The sequence below is a fragment of the Peromyscus leucopus genome, chromosome 14 (genome assembly GCF_004664715.2).
Source record: "Peromyscus leucopus breed LL Stock chromosome 14, UCI_PerLeu_2.1, whole genome shotgun sequence".
NCBI lineage: Eukaryota > Metazoa > Chordata > Mammalia > Rodentia > Cricetidae > Peromyscus > Peromyscus leucopus.
In genome coordinates, this window is record NC_051075.1 from 42729824 (window position 1) to 42751829 (window position 22006).

General features: G+C 37.2%; 1 protein-coding gene across 1 annotated transcript in view; it reads right to left on the reverse strand.

Annotated features, from left to right (window-relative positions):
* The window catches only part of Kcnh5 (potassium voltage-gated channel subfamily H member 5), a 297452-nt gene that overhangs the window by 78655 nt on the left and 196791 nt on the right, over window positions 1–22006 (reverse strand). The window lies entirely within an intron of this gene.

Consider the following 22006-nt stretch of genomic DNA (forward strand, 5'->3'; position numbering starts at 1 on the left):
AGAAAACAACTTCACAAAAATGCTTACTGAATACTACATCCACTAGACAAGGTGCTAGGCACCTGGCCGGCCCTCAGGTAAATTGGGGTCTAGTGAGATGCACTGATGTATATGCAGACATCACAGCGTCAGATCTCATCACAACACAGTCCATGTCACAGCACAGCACAATGAAGTAAACGCTTGAGGAAAAAATGTTTCCCTATTGTAATAGAAGTCTTGAGAGATAAGGAAGAGCCTTGGCAAAAAAGTTATGGTCAATCCTGGGAACATGTGCATACAAGTAACATTATACAAACTGAGCACATTACATTTATTTATTTAGGAATATATGTGTGTGCTTAATATATATATATATATTATATTATATATTATATATTATATATTATATATTATATATTATATATTATATATTATATATTATATATACATTATATAATATATAAACAATTATAGAAAATGAGGTCATGAATTTGGAAGAGACTAGGGGTTGACTGGGGGGGATGGAGAGAGGAAGAGGCAAATATAATTATACTATACTCTCAAGTCCTAAGTTTTTAAAATAAATAAAAATGTTATTATCCTCAATGTCAATTAACATAAAATACTAACATTCTTTTCAATCCAACCAATGATTTAGAATTATTTTATAACTACATCAAGAATGAATATTATATGTTAGCAGAGACAGGAAGTAGATACATATTAGCTGACCGTAAGAAAATAAAATCAACCAAAATGACCCAGCTCCTCAACATTCTAAAGGCTCATATAATACTACTCTCTGTATTTCTTCAGTCTGAAAGATTTTCCTTCTATAAAAAAAAATGTCCAGGGATAGAAATGGGTTTAAGGCACAGACAACCAGACGTATCTGTAAGCAGGACAGACAGTCTTGCACATGCAATTTTATTACAAAAGATTCTGGGTTAGAGGGTAGCAGAATTCGAGTTCAAGGTGCCCTATAGGAGGGACAAATGGCAGAAGCACATTTGGAAAGCAAGGTGTAAGGAGCTTTCATTGACTGTAGCATTTAGAACTCTATGTTAAAATGGATATTATCACTTTTTAGAGTATGTTTTTATTCTTTTACATGCAGATCATGGCTTGTAGTTGCCTTCATCCCCTCCTTTACTTGTTGAAATCCTTCTTTGTAACAAGACCCCCCTCTAATTTTCAGGTTGGGGTACAATGAGTGTTATTAGGGTTGCCTGTATGAGTATGGGTAGGAGGTTACATACTGCAGCACATGCAGCTTATCAGTAGGTACACCACTAAAGAAAACTGCTTCTCTTCACCACAGCAATGATTAACTCCCAATAGTAATCTCTGCAAGAGGTGGGACTATCATCACATCTAACCAAAGAATCTCAGCAGTCAGGACTATCCACCTTGTAGATACATGTGAAGGCTCTTTCCCCTACCCCCTTGATAAAACTAATTTTAATAAAGTTTCGCTTTTATAGATTTCTATCTTCCAAGGGTAAAGCTAGGTTGATTTTCTCCATTCAGTTATAATTAATAATATTTAATATAGAATGGTTTTCTTTCTTTTCTTAATTATGTTCTAACTTTAGATTCCTGCCCTGCCCCAAAGCTTGAAATATCCAAATTATTCCTTTTATTTGTCTTACCATAAATGTAAATACTGGCTGCTTCTTTTCAGGAATGACCTATCACACAGTGCAATTAAAGTATATTTACTGAATTCTTTGTCTTTACCTTTCCTATGAATACATTTCATTTCATATCACAATCCTCTCCATCAGCTTCCTTTTCATATTTTTTTCAAATTCCTACAAACAACAGCCATCAGTTCACGAACCTTTCTGAATTATCTCCCCTTTGAAGAAAGGAATGCCCTAATGGAGCTTAAAAAACAATTGGTACCTCCCCATTTTAGCAGTTTCCAATGATGATAATCAATATATCAGCCTTTAGTGAGTTGAGACAATACTGATCATTCAACAGGTACTTACTTAGCTTCTACAACTTCTACTACGTGTCATTATGTTAAATCCCTGGATATGTATAAATAGACACTATCCTTGTTGTAGAGGAGCTCACAGTGAGTTTGGAAGACAGACTTGAAGAGCCAGTGACAGAGCAGTAAGGAAAATAGAATGACAGGGACACAGGATCACAAGCTACCTATGAGTCTTGACTTACAGCTTATAAGATGATGTCGTAAGGTTGGGTTCAAGGGGACATAAGCCCAGGTTCAGCTCAGTCATTTACTAGCTCTATGGTCTAGGACAGTGCTCAACCTTCCTAATGCTTCAGTCCTTTAATACAGTTCTTCACGTTGTGTTGACCCCCGCAACCATAAAATTTCGTTACTACTTCATAACTATAATTTTGCTACTGTTATGAATCATAGTACTTATTTATATTTATCTTATATTCAGGATATCTGATATGCAGCCCCAAAGGGATCACAACCCACAGGTTAAGAACCATTGGTCTAGGGTGTTTTACTTACTCTCTCTAATCATCAAATATCAGATAAGGGTATTGAACACTGGCATCATAAGTTCGTGGTAAAAAAACAAATTAAGTTATCCTGTATAGTCTGCACATAGCCAGGGCTGAAGAAATGCTAATCTTTATTACCACTTGTGAGTATGTATATTCTTATAGTTCTCTGCAAAATCCATTTTCTTCCACCCCTGTATGAATTCCATGTTGTTTGATAAAAGAGAATTAAGGAAGTACTTTAACATAAATCTGAACATACTTCAAAAATAGGCTAAGATTAGTATATTTTTAAGTTGAAAATATAAACTTTTAAAAACATGCACATGTTACATCAAATAGCACAAAGGAAAAATGAATTGCTCTGTGTTTATCTAGTTACTATACAGATTTTTCATTGGTTTTTATTCATTTTGGAAACAATCATTTTAAGGCATCTTAGTTATTTTTTTAACTCATATTGCAGTTGGAGTCTTCCAATATTTAGAATAATCTGTTTACTAAAAAATGGCTTTCACTGTATTTTAAGTACAGTTCTTCTTTTTTTGTTGTTTCACTTAACTTTTGATACAAACTTACTATGTTTTTGCTTATTTTTGAGATATAATCACTTATTATTTTTATTTGTCTTGCTTTGGGTTTTGAAATTAGATATTTTTATATATGTATACAAGACTGACCTTGAATTTACTATGTAGTCTAGGCTGGCCTCAAACTCATGGCAATCCTCCTGCCTCAGACTCCCAAGTACTAGAATTGCAGGCATGTACCACCCATTTTCATGCCCTACTTTCACTAGTTATATTGATTGATGGCATATATGTACAGTTGCCATAAAGTGACAAGTTAAACTAAGTGTCAAAATGACCAAGCAGAGTCACATCTGATGACAAGCTCCCTCTCCAACCTTAGAGAAACCATCTTTCTGACATAGTCTGTGCTATTAGAATTGTAAGCATATTATTATTTTTTCCTAGAAAAGATGATATTCATAACTTTCTTGGGCAAAAAATGTAGTTTCAAGTGACAGAATAAAAATATCATTCAAGGTAACCCTCACATGTAGTACAGTGAAATTGTAGTGTATTTTGCCATGACAGTCACATCCAATATTTTCCTTGGTAGATTCTCTAATGATATCTCACATTTACCAGCAAATAAAATTATACCACAGTGGAGAAGATTCAGGGTAAAAGTGACTTCTGTTCATCTCCAGTGTGTATTATGTCTCCCTTCATCATGTTAGCATATTAATAAATTAGATTCTTAATTAAGAGAAGCAATAAATTTTCCCTTGGAAGAGCAATGAACTATTTAAGGAATCATTTCTCATCGCACTGAAAATCAACTCTGAAAAACAGGTGAATGCCATACTTTGAACTCTAAAACATTTTTGTATTATTTATGATATCCGCTAAACCCAAGGTCAGGCAGTACAGTGGCAGACATCTTTCAGGATCCGAGGGTGTGGCTACGGATCTCTCAGTAAAATAAATACGACCACGTTATCTCTGCTTTCCTAAAATGGCTTGCTTCCCCACCAAGGAAAGGCAAAGTTCTAGCCAGGCTTTCAGGGCTTTGGTGGGACCCTGAACCCTTCCCTCTTTCCCCACAGACACATGTCAGCCACACATTTCTCATCCTTCTCAACTTGCCATGCACCTGATGATGCTCCACATCTGCTTCCCTCTTGATTGACGGGTCCCATCATCATTTTCTTTACTTCATCATCTCAGATTCATCCCTCTCTGCCAAATGCAATTTCTATACAGTTCTATTATGGAAGTTAGGATTGTATTAGAAAACAAAACTAACATTAAGAGGTCTTGTGATTTGTTTGTGCTGCTGTTGTTAGTGGCAAAATAGCAACAAAATTATTGTCAGAGCGTTCAAACATTTATTTTCCAGCTTTGAAATAATTCCTTAGTGTTTTTCTAATGAACCTTTATATTATGCCTAAGGTATAAAATAAAATAAAAGCAACTTTAGCTGGGAGGAGCTCTAAGGACGGATTCTCCATAGAGCACACATTCAGTCACTCATTTAACCATAGATTTTGAGCATTGGTTAAATGCCCAGGTCCTCAAAGTCTTGAAGAAAAACTATCACCATGCCTGTTCCCTGGAGCTTACAGTCAGGCACAGTTGAAAAATCAGTTTCTTGTCCAATGCCCTGTTTACAGATAAGACAAATGTTTTTCCTAAAGGCTGTGTGGTTTGCTGAGATCATTCTCAACAAATAACTAGCAAAAACTCTTTAGTTCCAGCTTTACAGCTGTGCTTCCAAGTAAAGCTGAACCAGGAATAAAATATAACATCTGTGCCCACTGTTGCTCTCTGGTTCTTTGTATTGACAAAAACAAAAAATGCTCATTTCTAAAAACAATTTAAGGTTTGGGTAATCAAATCTACAATCTAACAGAAAAGCACTAATTTCCCACCACTACCACTGAGCAGACACGATTTTGTTAGAATTTTTTATTCATTTCTAAATACTTGCATGTAGCTCACAAATATACCACACACTTGAACATGTCAGTAAAGGCACAAGAACTTATTGCTAAGTTCCTTATAACGTCATTATTTCTACTAAGGGGAAGTCATCTCTTATTTGAAATGCAAGTTGTCACCCATAGATGAAAAGGCCCTGAGCTAGATACTTAGTGAGCATTTAATAAACATTCCTCTTTTTTGGGTCCCTCCTTCTATCACATTCATCCATTATGACATTAGTAACTGAGAAACCTTAGGAAAGGAGGCCTAAATATACCGACACAGAAGCCGAGATGTTACAGCAAGATGCTCTGAGGAAATGGCTACCATGAGAATCAGTTTTACCCCCTCCTTCATTCACTCTTCTGAAGTACCTACAGCCATACTCTAACACGTACTCTGCACAATATAAATAATTAAAATCACTAAAGAAATTGAATTTTCCCACAATTTGTACTTATTTATGTTGTCATTTCCGTAAAACTTGGATCTCTTTCATTTCCTACTGTCATTCTTCAAAATCATATAATCAATATTTAGCTCATCAACACTTATTTTTAAAAACGAAGATGGAGTTCATTAAGAAGAGAAGGTCTTAGTATAGATTTAAGCATTGGCATTAAGAAAGACAGAGAGAGGAAAGAGAGATGGCTTAGTGGTTAAGACCACTTACTGCTCTATCTGAGGACTGAAGTTTGGTTCAGCAACTATGAGGGGCTGTAACTCGAGCTCCAAGGAATCCAACACCTCCTTCTTGCTTTTGTGAGCAGACAGACATCACACACACACACACACACACACACACACACACACACACGCACACGCACACGCACACGCACACACACACGCACACAGTAAATAGGCACATATAATAAAAAATTTAACAAGAAAAAAAAAGAGACAGGGAGAGATGTATGCAAGAGAAGCACACTGCTGTATGCCTTCATGAGGGAGAGTGGCAGGGAATGCTTACCTATAAACCTACTTTCAGTCACTACAGACTCATAGTTCCCTCATAGTTACAATGCACTTAAACTTTGTGTTGTAATTAGGGAGCAGGATTTCCATCTTTCATAAACCAGTAGTCACTTATCCCCTGTTAAATCAGATCATCAAAATATGGGCTTTTGAAAACCAGTATGTAAAATATAAAAACATCTTTAAGACACTTTCCAAATTGCTTCTCAGCAGAAGTGTACCAAGTTACTCAATCCTGCTGTGTGTGAGAGAATTGTATGTGTTTTTAATAATCTAATGCTTAAATCTCCCAGATGAGTGTGAAAGAGAAAATGGCAATTTCACCTGGAAGGAAAATAGAATTGCACAGTGTGGGGAGCAGAAGCAGAGAGAGCTTCGGTCTTGGTGGAGTGGTGCCTCTACTCCTAGCCCTCTGCTCACAGGCGGACCACAACTGGCATACAGAAAACAAGTCTCCAATGTGCAAGTGGAGACAAGGGCCACAAGGCAGTGATTTGGACAGGGCCTTGTCCTGAGGGATCTTATGGCTACAAGATAAATAGTTCAATTGATTATAAAATCCTGCGTCAGGAATAACATAGAATGTTAGAGCTTTTAATAATAATGGACATATGAAAAATGACTTCCTTATTTTTCTCCCTAGAATATGCAAAGGATATAAATACATCAATGACATTCTGACAGACTGAAGCCAATGCTGACAGACTTCAGAATCCTTCCTGTTCTCACACAAGTCAGTCATGCACTGCTAATAAATCTCTCCTCAGGAGTCTGAGAGAGTTGCATCAAGTTGGAGAAACCAGTGGAAGGAGTCAGGCAAGTGACATTTGGACATACAATATTTTTATACTCTTTTCTAGAAATAAGAAGCCCTAAGAGCAGAAGAACCTGACATGCTTCACAAACATACTGCTCTTGTTCATTTGGGGGAAAGTAAAGAAAGTTCACTGAGTGGGGTGAGGGGAGAGGGACAGGGACAGGGACAGAGAGAGTCAGAGAGAGAGAGAGAGAGAGAGAGAGAGAGAGAGAGAGAGAGAGAGAGAGAGAGAGGCGCAGTCATGTAGAACAGTGCAATAAGTGTCTGATGCTCATCTGCCAGTCTCCAGGGTGTCAGACCTCCAAGGAATTAAGCTGGGAACAAAGTAATGAAATGATACTAAGGCAAATTAACTTCCCTTATTTAAAAGTAAAAGGTCACATTTAGCAACTTAAGGCTGCTATAACCAGTGAAGAATTATAAATTGAAACCCACTGGTTTCACATCAGAAATTCATTTCCTGAGAATGCTCCAATCCTGAAGCAAGATTCTTACTGTAAACATGAAAGAGAGGTTATCCTATTAGGTTTCCAGGATCTGACTTTTATAGTGACCCATGCAGCAGGTGGGAAAGAAAGCAAATGCTGCCATTAGTTTTCAATTCTCTTGGGGAGCAATAGCTAAGGACACTTGTTGTCAAGCCTGAGGCTATATCTTCATGTCTGAGTTCAAGGCCCAGAACATATATGCTAGAATCAGAGACTAATTATCCTCTGACCTCCAAGTTCACATACAAACACAATTAGTATATATACTATATGTATGTTTGTGTGTGTGTCTACAGTCTCTATGTGTATGTGTGTGTGTATAGTCTTTGTTGTCCTGATCTAAATCTTAGCTGTTATATGCTAATTTATATGCTGAATTTTGACTAAATAAAAAAAAATACTTTTCATGTGAAAAAAAATCTTTAAAAATTAGGAAGAGATTTTTTAATGTACTTGATTAATTGCCCAGTGGAGTAGAAATGGTAGTCTTCCTACTGACCATGACTTTTTTGAAGTCACCTGTGCCGAGGGTGGTTTCTGACTTCTATGGAGCAATGACACCTCCTGCCCATGAAAACAGGAGCAGAAATATTGCTGTTGGAATGTTGGTATAGCGTATTAAAAAAAATGATGTATTGTAAAAACAGAAAGCTTCAAAGAACATAAGCTTTTCATCCCATTCTTCAAATGTGCTGACATTTACCAAAGCAGATCCTGGTCAATACATTTCTACTGAGAAAGGTCCATTACGTTATTGCACATAGGTCAAAGATGATAGCAATATTTGACCAGCTTTCTGTCTAACCAAAGCTGTCCCTACTAGTAAAGTTTGCCTGAAGAATTGAGCTCTTAAGGATCTGTGACATCAGAAAAAAAAAAAAGAGTACAGTTATTTGAGAATTTATATGCTTCCTAGAATTTTCCTACAACATCAATTTTGCACAAATGAAATGTAAAGAACAGCATATAGACTATACTATGTCTTGGACATGAACTGCCTCCCGACAGTCTCCTGTGCCAGATGGTTAGCCACTAGCTGGTCAAGCTCGTCCTGAGGTTCTGGTAACATCAGCAGGGAAAAGACAGGTCATTGGAGCTGTATGCTTGGGGGCATCTTGTCCCTTGTCCATTGCTCCACCACAGAATCCCACCATCATGATGTCCTACATAGGACATGGAGCCCAGGAAAATACGCAATGAATTCTCTGCAACCATGAACCAAAATAAATCATTCCTTCCTCTGGTTGCTTGTGTTAAATTTCATTATAGTAACTCAGCAGTTATGCAGACTATAATAATATAGCTAGCATATAACGGGTACAGAAAATATCATCTAAAACCAATCGAATGAAGAGGTAAAGCCCAGGCTAAGAGAAAATATTCAATACACATACACACACACACACACACACACATATACATACATAGTCACATCTATAAGTACAATGTAATGTATAATAAACACTATATATACTATTAAAAAAAGTCCCACTAAAATACAAATGAGGGCAATGAGAGGCAAATATGTTCAAGGTATGCTAGAAACAGGTATGAAAATCTCACAATGACACTCATTATTATGTACAACTAATATATGCTAATTTTAGAACTCCAAACATATAAAAAAAAAAAAGTATGACATCTTGGGATTTAGCCTGGTTGGAGAGCTTTGGGTTCTACATGCATTTGTGTATATATCTCAATCAAAATTAGGGGATTTTTCAGATATTTGTTCTTTTAAAAAGACTTTCCTCACATTATCTCTGCACCTTTAGTTCCTGAAGCCTTCCTACCATTTCTGTGGACACACTTGGTGCCATGCAGCAAATCCCTTTCTTTACTCTTTTTTCCCTCTACCTGGATAGTTGAGCATGTATCTTGAGTTCACAGGTTCTGTCTCCTTGATCAAATCTGCTACTGAGAGTCTCTACCACATTTCTCACATTTGTCATCCTTATTACAATCATTAGTACCATCTCATTGTTCTCAAGAATTTTTTTTTAATAATTTCAACCTAAAAACTGACTCACATTGTTCGTGTGGCGTTTTTCTAGTAATACACACACACACACACATACACACACACACACATAAGCGCACACATATCTGCACATGTAAGCACGCAACACATCAGGCAATATTATTTTATCTTAAAGTTATAGGAAATTCTGCTCTTTGTGACAAAAACGCAGTGTTAGCCTTGAAGACATTGTATTAAGTGAAATGAATCAGGCAAACACAGGTCAGTGACATGTGACATCATTTGGATGTGAAGCCTGAAGAGGAACTCAATTCGCAGCGGTGGAAAAGTGGTACTAGACGCTGTGCAGTGAAGAAATGGGAAACTGTGGAAAATCTTTCTTAAAGCCGAGATCCATGAGAGGGTAATCATGTCCAGGGGATGGCCCCACCCCAAGAGTATTTAAACAACATAAATTAAAATTGATGGTCTTAAAAAAGAAGACAGATCCATGAGAAGTTGGGAGAGGAGGGGCAACTATGACCAAAATACATTGTATGAAATTCTCACAGAATTAATAAAAATGTTATTTAAAATTTTGTAAAAGGTACATACTTTCAGTTACCAAATTAATTAGCACTGATGACTTAAAGTACTTTGTGGTAGATATACACAATACTATATTATACTAATAGTTAGCTAAGAGACTACTCTTCAGTATTCCTAACACAGGCAGGTAAGGAGTAAGGAGTCGGCAGGTAACTAGGTGAGGAGATGGTTTTGATTAATATAAATAGATACTATAATTACATCTGTCATAGTACTTATTCTACAAGGCACAAACATATCAAAGCATCACATTTTACATTTTTCACTGTGCAGCATTGTCAATTATTTCTCAATATGCTAAAGTAATTTTAAAATGTAAAGTAAAATTACTAAAGAAAATATTTCCAAGCTGGGCAGAGGTGGTGCACATCTTTAATCCAAGCACTTAGGAGCAGAGCCAGGTGGATCTCTGTGAGTTCAAGGCAAGCATGATCTACAGAGCAAGATCCAGGACAGGCATCAAAACAACACAGAGAAACCCTATCTCGAAAAACAAAATAAAACAAAGAAGAAGAAGAAGAAGAAGAAGAAGAAGAAGAAGAAGAAGAAGAAGAAGAAGAAGAAGAAGAAGAAGAAGAAGGAGAAAGAAAAAAAAGAAAATACTTCAAAAGTTGCTAAAGTCATTAAGTCTGGAAAATGTGCACGTAAACCACAATAGGATACCAGGATGCCAATCAATATGGCTACCGTGTAAAAGGCTGCCAATATAGCAAGGTTCAGGGAGAAGATTGAATGACCAGGACCTCTCATGTAGTCTGGGTTAAAATTAGAGTGATACCCTTTTCAAAACTCTGTCAGTCTCAATAATTCTAAACATCCACCATGCTGTAAACCTCGATCTTGATCAAGGTACATAGAGTATAGATAGGTTTTCAGAAAAAAATATGCACAAGGATTTCATGCTGCCATTGGTCACAGATGCTGAACATCTCCAACTTAAAAAATTAATACTCTGAATTGGCCAGGCAGTGGTGGCACACGCCTTTAATCCCAGCACTCAGGAGGCAGAGCCAAGAGAATCTCTGTGAGTTCAAGGCCAGCCTGGGCTACCAAGTGAGTTCCAGGAAAGGCGCAAAGCTACACAGAGAAACCCTGTCTCAAAAAACCAAAAAAAGAAGAAGAAAAAAAAAAAAAACCACTAATACTCTGAATTATTGCAAGATCTAAAACTAGTTGAATCCTGAAATAACGTTAAAGGTTTCATGCTTTGGAGTTTTTGGAGTTTCAGGTTTCAAATTACAGAAATTTAAGTGGTAAGATCTGTGCAAAAACAGCAAAACAAAAAAAAAAATTCTAAAAATCTGAAATCCATCCATCCCAATCATGTCAGATAAGAGATCATCAACCTGCAATAGCCTAAAATTAGAAACAGCCCTGATGTCCATCAGCCACATAATCTGACAGCCTTTATCAAAGTCACATAATTCAGCACTACAAAATGCTGTGTGGGTTCAATTATATGAAGTTCACTGTCAAAACAGTGATTACAGGAAACAAAACAAATACATACCAACTGATTGAGTGGCTTAAAAAGTGGTAAATGTGTACAATACATTATTCAGTTATAAATGAAATTAAATACTAATGCATGCCACAACATGGAAAAACCTTGAAAGCATGCTAAGAGTAAGAAGCCAGTCACAGAAGACCACAAATTATATTCTTCTCCTTAAAAGACAGGTCCAGGATATGTAAACTCATAGAGACAAGAAGTAGTTGTTGTGGGTCCAGAGGAGGGATTAATAGACATCCCCAAAAGAATTTGTTTTAGAAATGATGAAAATGTCCTGGAATTAGATGCTGGTAATATTTGTAGAATCTTGTAAATATACTTAAAAACCATTTACTGTGACTTTTATAATAAGTGAATTATTTCTCAATTTTTAAAATAGTTATTTTAAAGGAAAGGATAAGGCCCTGAAGAGTATTTAGACATCAATACATTTTTAGTTCTGACCCCAGTGACATTTATATGATATTTAAATATATAGAAGTCATTTGTCCACTCATGTATGATTTGCTTATATTATGCATGTATGTGCATCTGTGTGTGAAATTTTCTATGACAAAATTATATATGAAATATTATTACCTACACTCTCCAATATAAAAAATATAAACAGGCCAATTTATTCAAAATTAAGTTGCATCATCAGTAGACTAGAATGTTTTAGAAGCTTGAGTATCTAATTTTACTCCCTAACTGTATGTGCATAACGGAATGCCCATCCCTCGTGGAACACATATGAGTTTGCATCAAAAATAGTCCCCGATAATTTCTAGCACACGTTGCCTGTCTTTCTTACCAGGAAAGCAATACAAACTATTAAGCAGTCAAATTTACAAAGAAAGGCTTCCCTTTTGCAGCACAAATCCAGCTTCCAGGAAATAATAGCATCTTAGAGAGGCGAGAGGGTCTAAGTAAGAAGGAATGTCTGAGGATTAACAAGATGGCCATACAGGTCAGATCAAAGGAAAAATGGGATCTTTTACGGTTGTTAAATTGTCTTTGTGGTCCTAAAGCCCATCTTTACTGTGTGTAATGGAAATGGTTTTCTTAAGTAACCTTCACATGACAATTTCTATTACCAATGCAGGACTGCCTGTTTTAATTAGGACTGCATCAATGTCATTGATAAGAGGTAAAAATAAGCACCAAACTCTGCTAATTACTGAGCTATTGACTTAGTACTACATGGGACACCAAGGTGACCAAATGGAACCAGACTTTTCTTGTATGCATAATCCTATTTAGTAGTATAGGAAAACAAGTCTTTTCTAAGTTTTAAAAATTATTTTGAACTGATTTGTAGTCTTCAACATCCTAAATACTAAACTATCATCTTTTGGAAACAGTATTGTGACATTATAAAGATGTTTTAAGAAAAAACCCTGGCTTGAATTTTAGTTCATGCATTATTTATGCTGGAATGTGTCGCCAGTGCCTTTCCAGCTGAGAAACTAGACATGTCAATAATACTATTTTTTTTTCAGAAATCAAACTTGTCACAATTTCATCACCCAGAAAATAGCCATGAGTACTGAAATAAGTAAAAACACTCCATGAGGAGAAGCTGTCACCAATGCGCAGGATTTACATGTGGCAAAGGCCCTCAGATACTTCTTAAAGCCGCAAAGAATTCTACTGAACTCCCAAATCCTGTGAACATAATCTCATTTCTGCCAAGGCTGATCGAACACGGAAGATGAACAGACATGCTGCTACAGGTGACATGTTGACTGTAAGAAAAAAACAATGGATGACAGCCTCAGTATCACAGAAGCATGTAAAAAGGCTACAACATCATAATTAACTTACGGTAATGAAAAAAATCATAGTACCATTCCAGTGGTTCTGAAGAAAATGAAACCTTTGGATACAATTCTAACAAAGCATGGATCCATATTCTTAAAATAAAGTGCTAATTATAGAAAATGAAAGAATATCTACAACAATAGAAACATACCACATCAATAAACTAGGAGATGTAATATGGTAAATGTGGTTGATATATTGTGCACCCCAATAAACTTATCTGGGGGGTCAGAGAACAGAATAACCACTATATTAAACATAGAGGTTAGGCAATGGTAGCATACGCCTTAATCCCAGCATTCAGGAGGCAAAGATCCATCTAGATCTCTGTGAGTTCAAAGCCACACTGAAAACAGCCAGGCATGGTGACACACACCTTTAATCCCAGGAAGTGATGGCAGGAAGCAGAAAGGTACATATGGCATGAGGACTGGGAACTAGTGTCCCGGTTAAGCTTTTAGGCTTTTAGCACCAGTTCAGCTGAGATCCATTTGAAGAGGACACAAAGGCTTCCAGTTTGAGAAAACAAGATCAGCTGGGGAATTGGCGAGGTGAAGTTAGCTGTGGCTTTGTTCTATTTCTCTGATCTTTCAGCGTTCATCCCAATACCTGGCTCCGGCTTTGTTTTTATTGATAAGACCTTTTAAGATTCATGCTATAGGCAAACATACAGATTCCAAGCCAATCTATGAATTGATGAAATTTTCACCGATATCCCACAAAGTCTGTTTGCAAACATGGCAAGCTTATTCTAAAAATTCATGTTAAGGTGCAAGACTTAGAAGAGGCCATTGTGAGTGGGGAGGATAGTAAGCGGAATGACTTTATAGTGTTGCAAGGTAGTACAGTGGTTTAGAAATTTTGGTGTTAGCTGACAAACAGATTAACAGCAAAGAATGAAAAACACAGAGACAAATACGTTCCATTCATTCCTTTACAAAGGGTCAAATGCAGTTCAGCGGTTGACAGACAGTATTCCAACAAATGGAAGTAGAAAAGTTGGACATTACTGAACTTCCCCTCAAAAAATCCCATTTTGAACCTCACATCTCACAAATGCTAATTCAAAGTAAATAGGAACTTAAGAATAAAATTGAAAACTGAACTAAAAAACTTTGGGAGAAAAACATAGCAGAATATACTCAGAATTTAAAGCCAAACAGAGTTTTTGACTGTGCTTTGACAAAATGCAAAAAGTCTCTGCTATGAAAATACATGTAAAAGACCAAATAGACAAATGGCAGGCTGGAAAAATAGTTACAAACCACATACCCATCAAGGGACAGGTCTCTAAAACACATCAGGACTCTCAAAACATCTACTAAAAGCCCAGTTATAAAATGGCCAAAACACACGGACAGGTATTTCACCGGAAAGAAGAAATAACAAGAAAATATGCTCAATATAAAAGCCATTAGGGAAATACAGATTAAACATATGATTCTACTGCTGACCTAGACAGGAAATACTGATTCCCCAAGTGATTATCAAAGGTAGTGGGTCTCATATACTGTCAGTGGATATGCAGAATGACACAGTCAATTTGAAAAAGAGCATGTCGGCTTCTTACAAAAATAAATATGAGCTTACCACTCAACCCAGTGATTACAGTGTTGAGCATCTATTCCAGCAGAAAGAAATAATTATTTTATGCAACATCATTACACATGAATGTTTATAGAAACTTTTTTTGTAATCGCTCCAAATAGGAAACAACACAAATTCCTGTCATTTGTTACCTATTTATCATGGAATTGTGCTGTGGGATGGTCTGTATGTCAAATCTGTTGCTCTGATTGGTCAATAAATAAAACACTGATTGGCCAGTGGCTAGGCAGGAAGTATAGGCGGGACTAACAGAGGAGAAAAGAAAGAACAGGAAGGCAGAAGGAGTCACTGCCAGCTGCCACCATGACAAGCACCATGTGAAGACACCAGTAAGCCACGAGCCATGTGGCAAGGTATAGATTTATGGAAATGGATTAATTTAAGCTGTAAGAACAGTTAGCAAGAAGCCTGCCACGGCCATACAGTTTGTAAGCAATATAAGTCTCTGTGTTTACTTGGTTGGGTCTGAGCAGCTGTGGGACTGACAGGTGACAGAGATTTGTCCTGACTGTGGGCAAGGCAGGAAAACTCTAGCTACAGATTTACACTAAAAATTCACAAAGAGGAGAAGTATTACCATATACAACAGCTTGTCTAGAACTGAAGAGAATTATGGGTGATGCTGCAGATAGTAACCTTAAAACTTATGTAATTCTACATAGATACAATTCTTGGAATGACAGAGTTAAAGAGAGACTAGAGAAGGAGGAAGAAAGGGAAATCATCATAAAACTGATGGACCTGAATAAGATTAGTGACTTATTAATGCTGATATCTCAGGCAGGATGGTGCTATATGGATAAACAGAGTGGACAGTGTAGAGAACCCCTCCATTTACATCCCAGGATTGTATGTAACTCAAAGCAGGAAGAAAGAAAAGACAAAATTTACACAGCTGGGCTTTTGTAGGAAGCAATTAGTAGCTTTTCAAATGACTCGAGTTGCTGGTAAGCCAAGATCAACAGGCAGGCATCACACATGAAGCCTCCAACACATCTTTATGAGACCTAACTTTGTATGAAGCGAGCACTCCAGTAGGAGAGCTCAACCTCTGAAACTGTGGCCCAAGATAAATCTGTCCACTCTGTAAGCTTCCTCTCAGGCATTTTGTTTATCTCAAGTAGTCAGCAACAGAAAGCTCACTAGCATACCGAGGAAGGTGGATTGAGAAGAGAAAACAGTTCTTCCCCAGACTGAGGTCACAGAGATTGGTTTGGTTTTTAAGTGTACCCTAAACATCTCCATCATTATTTTCATTTTGTCAGTTCATGGATATACTTATTCATTCACTTACTGATTTACTTTGGTGAGTATTCATTTGAGTAAACCATCCAGTGACTGGATAACTCATTCATTGAACACACATGAACATTGGAAATATGTCATGTCTTTCAGATAATACATGTATAACCATGATATTGAGAAGCTTCTCATATACTGGCTGAGATACACATTTTAACAAACTAAAAAAAAAAATCTATACTGTATTATCAACAAGATGAATGCCAAATTCATGAGAAGGACCAAAGGCATGAGGGACTTGAATGAAACCTTTACTAGGATAACCAATAACCTTATATTTACACTAAGACCACAAGATTCAATATTTGTGACGTGGCAGACCAAACTCCTCACTCCCAAAGTGGAAACATGCTGAGCAAGTACTTTAAGTGTTGTGTTCTTACATAGAATTGGCTCACACATTGAAATAAACAGGAAAATGGGAGCTGAAAAGGTGGCTCAGTGGTTTAGAGACCTTACTACTCTTCCAGGGGACCGAAGTTCTGTTTCTAATACCCACATCAGGAGACTCACAATCACCTGTTAACTCACCTGCACATAAAACACACATGTGCACTCAAACACACACACACACACACACACACACAAAAAAAAAAAAAAAAAAAAAAAAAAACCAATAGAATAGATCTTTAAAAAAGAAACAGAAAAATGACACCACAATTTAATCATTATAAAAACTACAACACGGGTCCACTTAGCACTATTTTACAAAGCCAGTAAACAGATTCGTAATCTGAGTGACTTTCAAATCCTGTTCTTCCTTCTATAACACTAAACTACTTCTAGATGCAACAGAATTCAACAGAATTTTACTTCGAGTCTACTTGTAGTGAATAGGGACACAAGTAACTACAGAACCTTGTTGTAATTTGGAATGCTGCCCAGCAGGGCTCACAGATGGCACCCAGCCCTTTGGGAAAATGTCCAGAAAGATCCTCTAATAGGCCTCAACTCCTCCTGTGGAGCCTTGCCTGCCTACCTGACAACATGCTTAACCATTCACAGCAGCATGACCAGCATGCCTCATTCCACAGCTAGCCTCTCCTTTGATGTTCTTTCTGCACCTCAAACCAAGAATCTGCTTTATCTTCCTCAACATCATAACAAATGTAACAATTTTTCTGCACTCAGCTTTCCCCTTTTCAAATGTTTTTTTTTTTTTTTTTTTTTTTTTTTTTTTTTTTTTTTTTTTTCCTGCTTCAGAGTGACTAAATTAGAAAGGGCTACATTTCCTTGATATCAGATACAAACTGTCATGTGAATGTCATGGAACAGTGACAGGTGGTGAATAGTGCCATCACTATGGAATTAAATGTTTGTAAATGTGCAATAGTCAAGTTCAGGAATAGTCTCTATTAGCAGAAATCAATGAATTTTTTTAAGCTTTCCAAGCCATTGACTACCATCACTCTCCCACCATGTATCCCCTCTTTACCTCTCTTCACGCTTTGAATGTGTAGATTCCTGCTATCACTGTATGCATTTGGAATATTCTCTACCAATTGTATGAATTATAAAAAAATCCATCTCCAATCTTCACCTACTTGCCTAGATAATGTCAATCCATCTCTGCTGAAGGGTCTTGCTTTAAAATAATATAGTTTAAAATGAACCCTCATTACTACATAGGTTCTACACCTTCCCATTTGACAACAGGACTGCTTCGTGTCTTTACCCTTTCTTCAGTCTTCCTGTTCAAAGTGTAAATCACAGCCGATGACCTCCTCTCATCATCAGAAGATAGAAAAAAAATCCCCCTAGACAAGTTACCTTACAGAAGATTAATCTTTCCACTGAGAACAACTACAAAGCTTAATGACAAGCAGGGAAAAAAGACACTTGAAATCATCAGACAGATACAAAGACATCGGGATCTGAGAAATCATCCCCGCAAAAATTATCAAGGTGAGCCTCAAATTCTATTTTATGTTTCCCTTACAGAATACAAGTACTAACGTTTTTTCTTTTTTAATTTTTTTATTAATTAAATTTATTTATTTAGTTTACATCCCAACCAGAGTTTTCCTTCCCTCCACTCCTTTTCTTCCCTCTCCCTTCCTCCCCACCCCCTCCCCCAATCCACTCCTCCTCTGTTTTTATGCAGAGAGGAACAGGCCTCCCAGGGGTGTCAACAAAGCATGGCATATCAAGTTGAGGTGGAACCAAGCTCCTCCCCTTGAATTAAGGCTGGTCAAGGCAACCCAGTGTGAGGAATAGGTTCTCAAGAGCTAGTCAAAGCATTAGGGACAGGCCCTGCTTTCCACCACTAGGAGTCCTACAAGTAGATCAAGCCACACAACAGTAATGTATTTGCAGAAGGCCTAGGCTGGTCCCATTCAGGCTCCCTATCCAATGTACTAACTTATCAATGATGCCAGCAAAGAGGGGGGAAAAATCCCAGCACTGCAGGGTAGCTAGCAAGACAACCAGCTCTTGGTATCCTAAGATGGGGAAGAGGACAGCGCTGAGATATGAGAACCTAAGCACTTTTTCCCCAGAGCTGTTCACCAGTTCTTAAGCACCACGTGCCAAAAGATGTGAAACTCCATACAGTTTCTGTAATTTTTCCTCACTGAGAAAACAGTGTGCAGACCAAGACCTACAAAGCTCGAGGGGCATCAGTAAGCAGCGTTTCAGCTAAGGCTCCAGCACTAAGAGCAAAGGGTGAGTTTTAGAACTTCTAATACGTCTGATGTATCTTCAGCCACCCTAGTCTCAGACTGCACTAGACTGAAAGACTTTTCCTCTTACTGACTTCCAGAATGCAAAGAAAAATCTGCCTGAAAGAATTACCATCAGCTATAGTCACTGCCATTTTTCTTATATCCAGAAGTTAATAAAAAGTTATTAGGCAAACCAAAGGACAGGATCAAGAGAAAAACAAAACAGGCAAGCCAAGCAGATCTGTGGGTGACATACGTGTTGGATTTCTCAGACATCCCTTCAGTAGAAAGATTATATATTCCTAGATGAACCTATTGATAAGTTGCCCTATCATAATTTGCCTTTCATATTATCATCACAAATCTTGAAGCAATGTGAGTTGGTTGTATTTTTGTTTTTTACTTAGTAAGTAATCAAAGTTTTGTCTGACCCTTATGATACCTTATGGTCAGCACTGAGTTTTTAAGTTACAATTTTCTTACTACTAATTATACTAAGCATATTCATGTGCTTATGTCTTGGAATTGATTAGAACAGATGCATTTCCCAAGTGTACAATGGGCAAGATAAGTAATTTGGAGTTACTTTTGATGACTATCAATTATACATGCATCAAATCTTTACACTGCTCCTGTCTATTGGTTATATGTATTCTTTATATCTCTTTTTATTGTGTAGTTACCTTATTCTTTGAATCTACATTCATTTCTATGTCTCCTATATAATGCATATATACTTACCACATATTTTACTCTTCAATTACACAATTAATCTGCTTTCTTTGACCTATTTTTTATCTCTGATTAGTTCATTTTTATTTCTCTCTCTCATTTTTAAAATTTCTAATTTATGAAGTCCTTTCATGTGTTAAATTGCTTATATCACTATATTTAATTTTGGTATTTTATTAGTCTGCATCAAAAATGTCTAAATGAGATACATATTTTTCAGTCTGATTTTTATTTTTTGATTCCTTTTCCAATATCTTTAGACATTCTGTATATGATTATTTCTGCATTTTTAAAGGAGTAATACTAGGCAAATTGAGTTAGATAGAAGGGGAGGAGGGTGAATGAAAGGAGGATTCACTGGGGTGAGAGTTTATGTTTTATATATAACCATATTTCTTTCAAGGACATCCTTTTCTGCCATTATAGTTAAGTGTGCTTTTTTTTTTTTAAATAAACATGAATATTTGGCTCCTACTTCTAATACCTTGCTTGTTGGCTTTCTTAGCTTCATACATTTTCTTCTCCCTCTTCTCCATTAGGCGTTCATGGAAAGCATTGGACTTCAAAGACCTCTCTATCTTAGTTAGATTTTCTATTGCTGTGATGAAACACCATGACAAAAAGCAAGTTAGGGAGGAAAAGGTTTATTTGACCTATGTTGTGGGATGGTCTGTATGTCAAATTGCTCTGACTGGTCAATAAATAAAACACTGATTGGCCAGTGGCCAGGCAGGAAGTGGGTGGGACAAGGAGAGAGGAGAATTCTGGGAAGTAGAAGGCTGAGGAGAGAGAAACTGCCAGCCACCACCATGACAAGCCACATGTGAAGACACCGGTAAGCCACAAGCCACGTGGCAAGGTATAGATTTATGGAAATGGATTAATTTAAGCTATAAGAACAGTTAGCAAGAAGCCTGCCATGGCCATACAGTTTGTAAGCAATATAAGTCTCTGTGTTTACTTGGTTGGGTCTGAGTGGCTGCGGGTGACAAAGATTTGTCCTGACTGTGTGCAAGGCAGGAAAACTCTAGCTACAGACCTACACTTCCAGATCATAGTCCATCACTGGAGGAAGTCAGAACAGGAATTCAAGCAGGACTGGAACCTGGAGGTAGGAACCGATGCAGAGGTCATAGAGAGGAGCTGCTTACTGGCTTTCTTCACATGGCTTGCTCAGCCTTCTTTCTTATAGAAACGCAGGACCACCAGCCTGTTGATGGTACCCACCACCATGGGCTGGGCCCTCCTCCATTGATCACTAATTGAAAAAATGCCTTACAGTTGGATCTCATGGAGGCATTTCCTCAACTGAAGTTTGTTCCTCTCTAATGACTCTAGCTTGTGTCAAGGTGACACAGAACCAGCCAGTACAATCTCCTTTTGTCCGGGAAGTCTACCCTACCCAACCCTGTCACATCTTATGCTCTGCTATGTCATCTGTATCTGACTGCATGTGAGCACATGCCCTCCCACAGGGACTCCAATTATTCTCAATCTTTCCAATTCAGGATTCTTATTTCTGCCAGTGAATGGGGGAGACAATAGTCTGTCCTCCACCATGACTAGCAAAGCACTCTTCTCCCTCTCTTTCTGTAATGTTCTCACAGCTCAGCTCTCGTGTGAGACCTACAACCCACCTTGTTAGCGTGATGTGTTTCATGTGTTCTTGTTAATCTGTACATTTGGAGGTGGGGGTATGAGCAGACTCAGGCTATCCTGATTTTTCTATAGAAACCCAGAGGTCAACACTGGAGTTTTAAGATAAATATCTCTGACCAGAAATTAATATAAACAGTTATATGTGCTTTGTCCTTTGACATTTCCATCTTAAGACTATTTGAACACATGTTCTATTTTTCTTTTATATCATCTGTACTTTTTCTGAATGATTTTCAGGAACTATTTATATATTGTATCAGCTAATATATAACTGGTTATATATGTTTCAATGTCTCCTCCCAGATTACAGAATATTTTCATATTTTTACGGTATATTTGACTGAAAATAAATTTATTTTAGCAATTAAACTTGTAAAACTTGCTGCTTTTGCTTAGCTAAGTTGTGTCACGGACACAATATAAATATAAATGACTTTATATTTCTACAAACAGAACAAAGAGCATCAATTTCACCACATCTTTGACAATGTTTATCTGTTTTGTTACTTGTTACTAGGTTTTGATTGTTTTTTGTACTTTGTTATTATTTGATAATAGTCATCCTAATAGATAGGAGGTAATGTATTATTATGATTTTATTTGGATTTCTTCTGTGATTGAGCACTTTTTATAAAATTGAAATATTGGCAATTTGTATGTCTTCTTTAAGAAAATGAAGCCTGGGACTTGTGCAGGGACGCTTGACTCAATCTGGGAGGAGGGGAGTGGACCTGCCTGGACTGAGTCTACCAGGTCGATCTCAGTCCTCGGGGAAGGCTTTGCCCTGGAGGAGGTGGGAATGGGAGGTGGGCTGGGGGGAAGGGGAGGGGGCAGGAAGGGGGAGAACAAGGGAATCTGTGGCTGTTATGTAGAAATGAATGGTATTGTAAAATAAAATTAAAAAAAA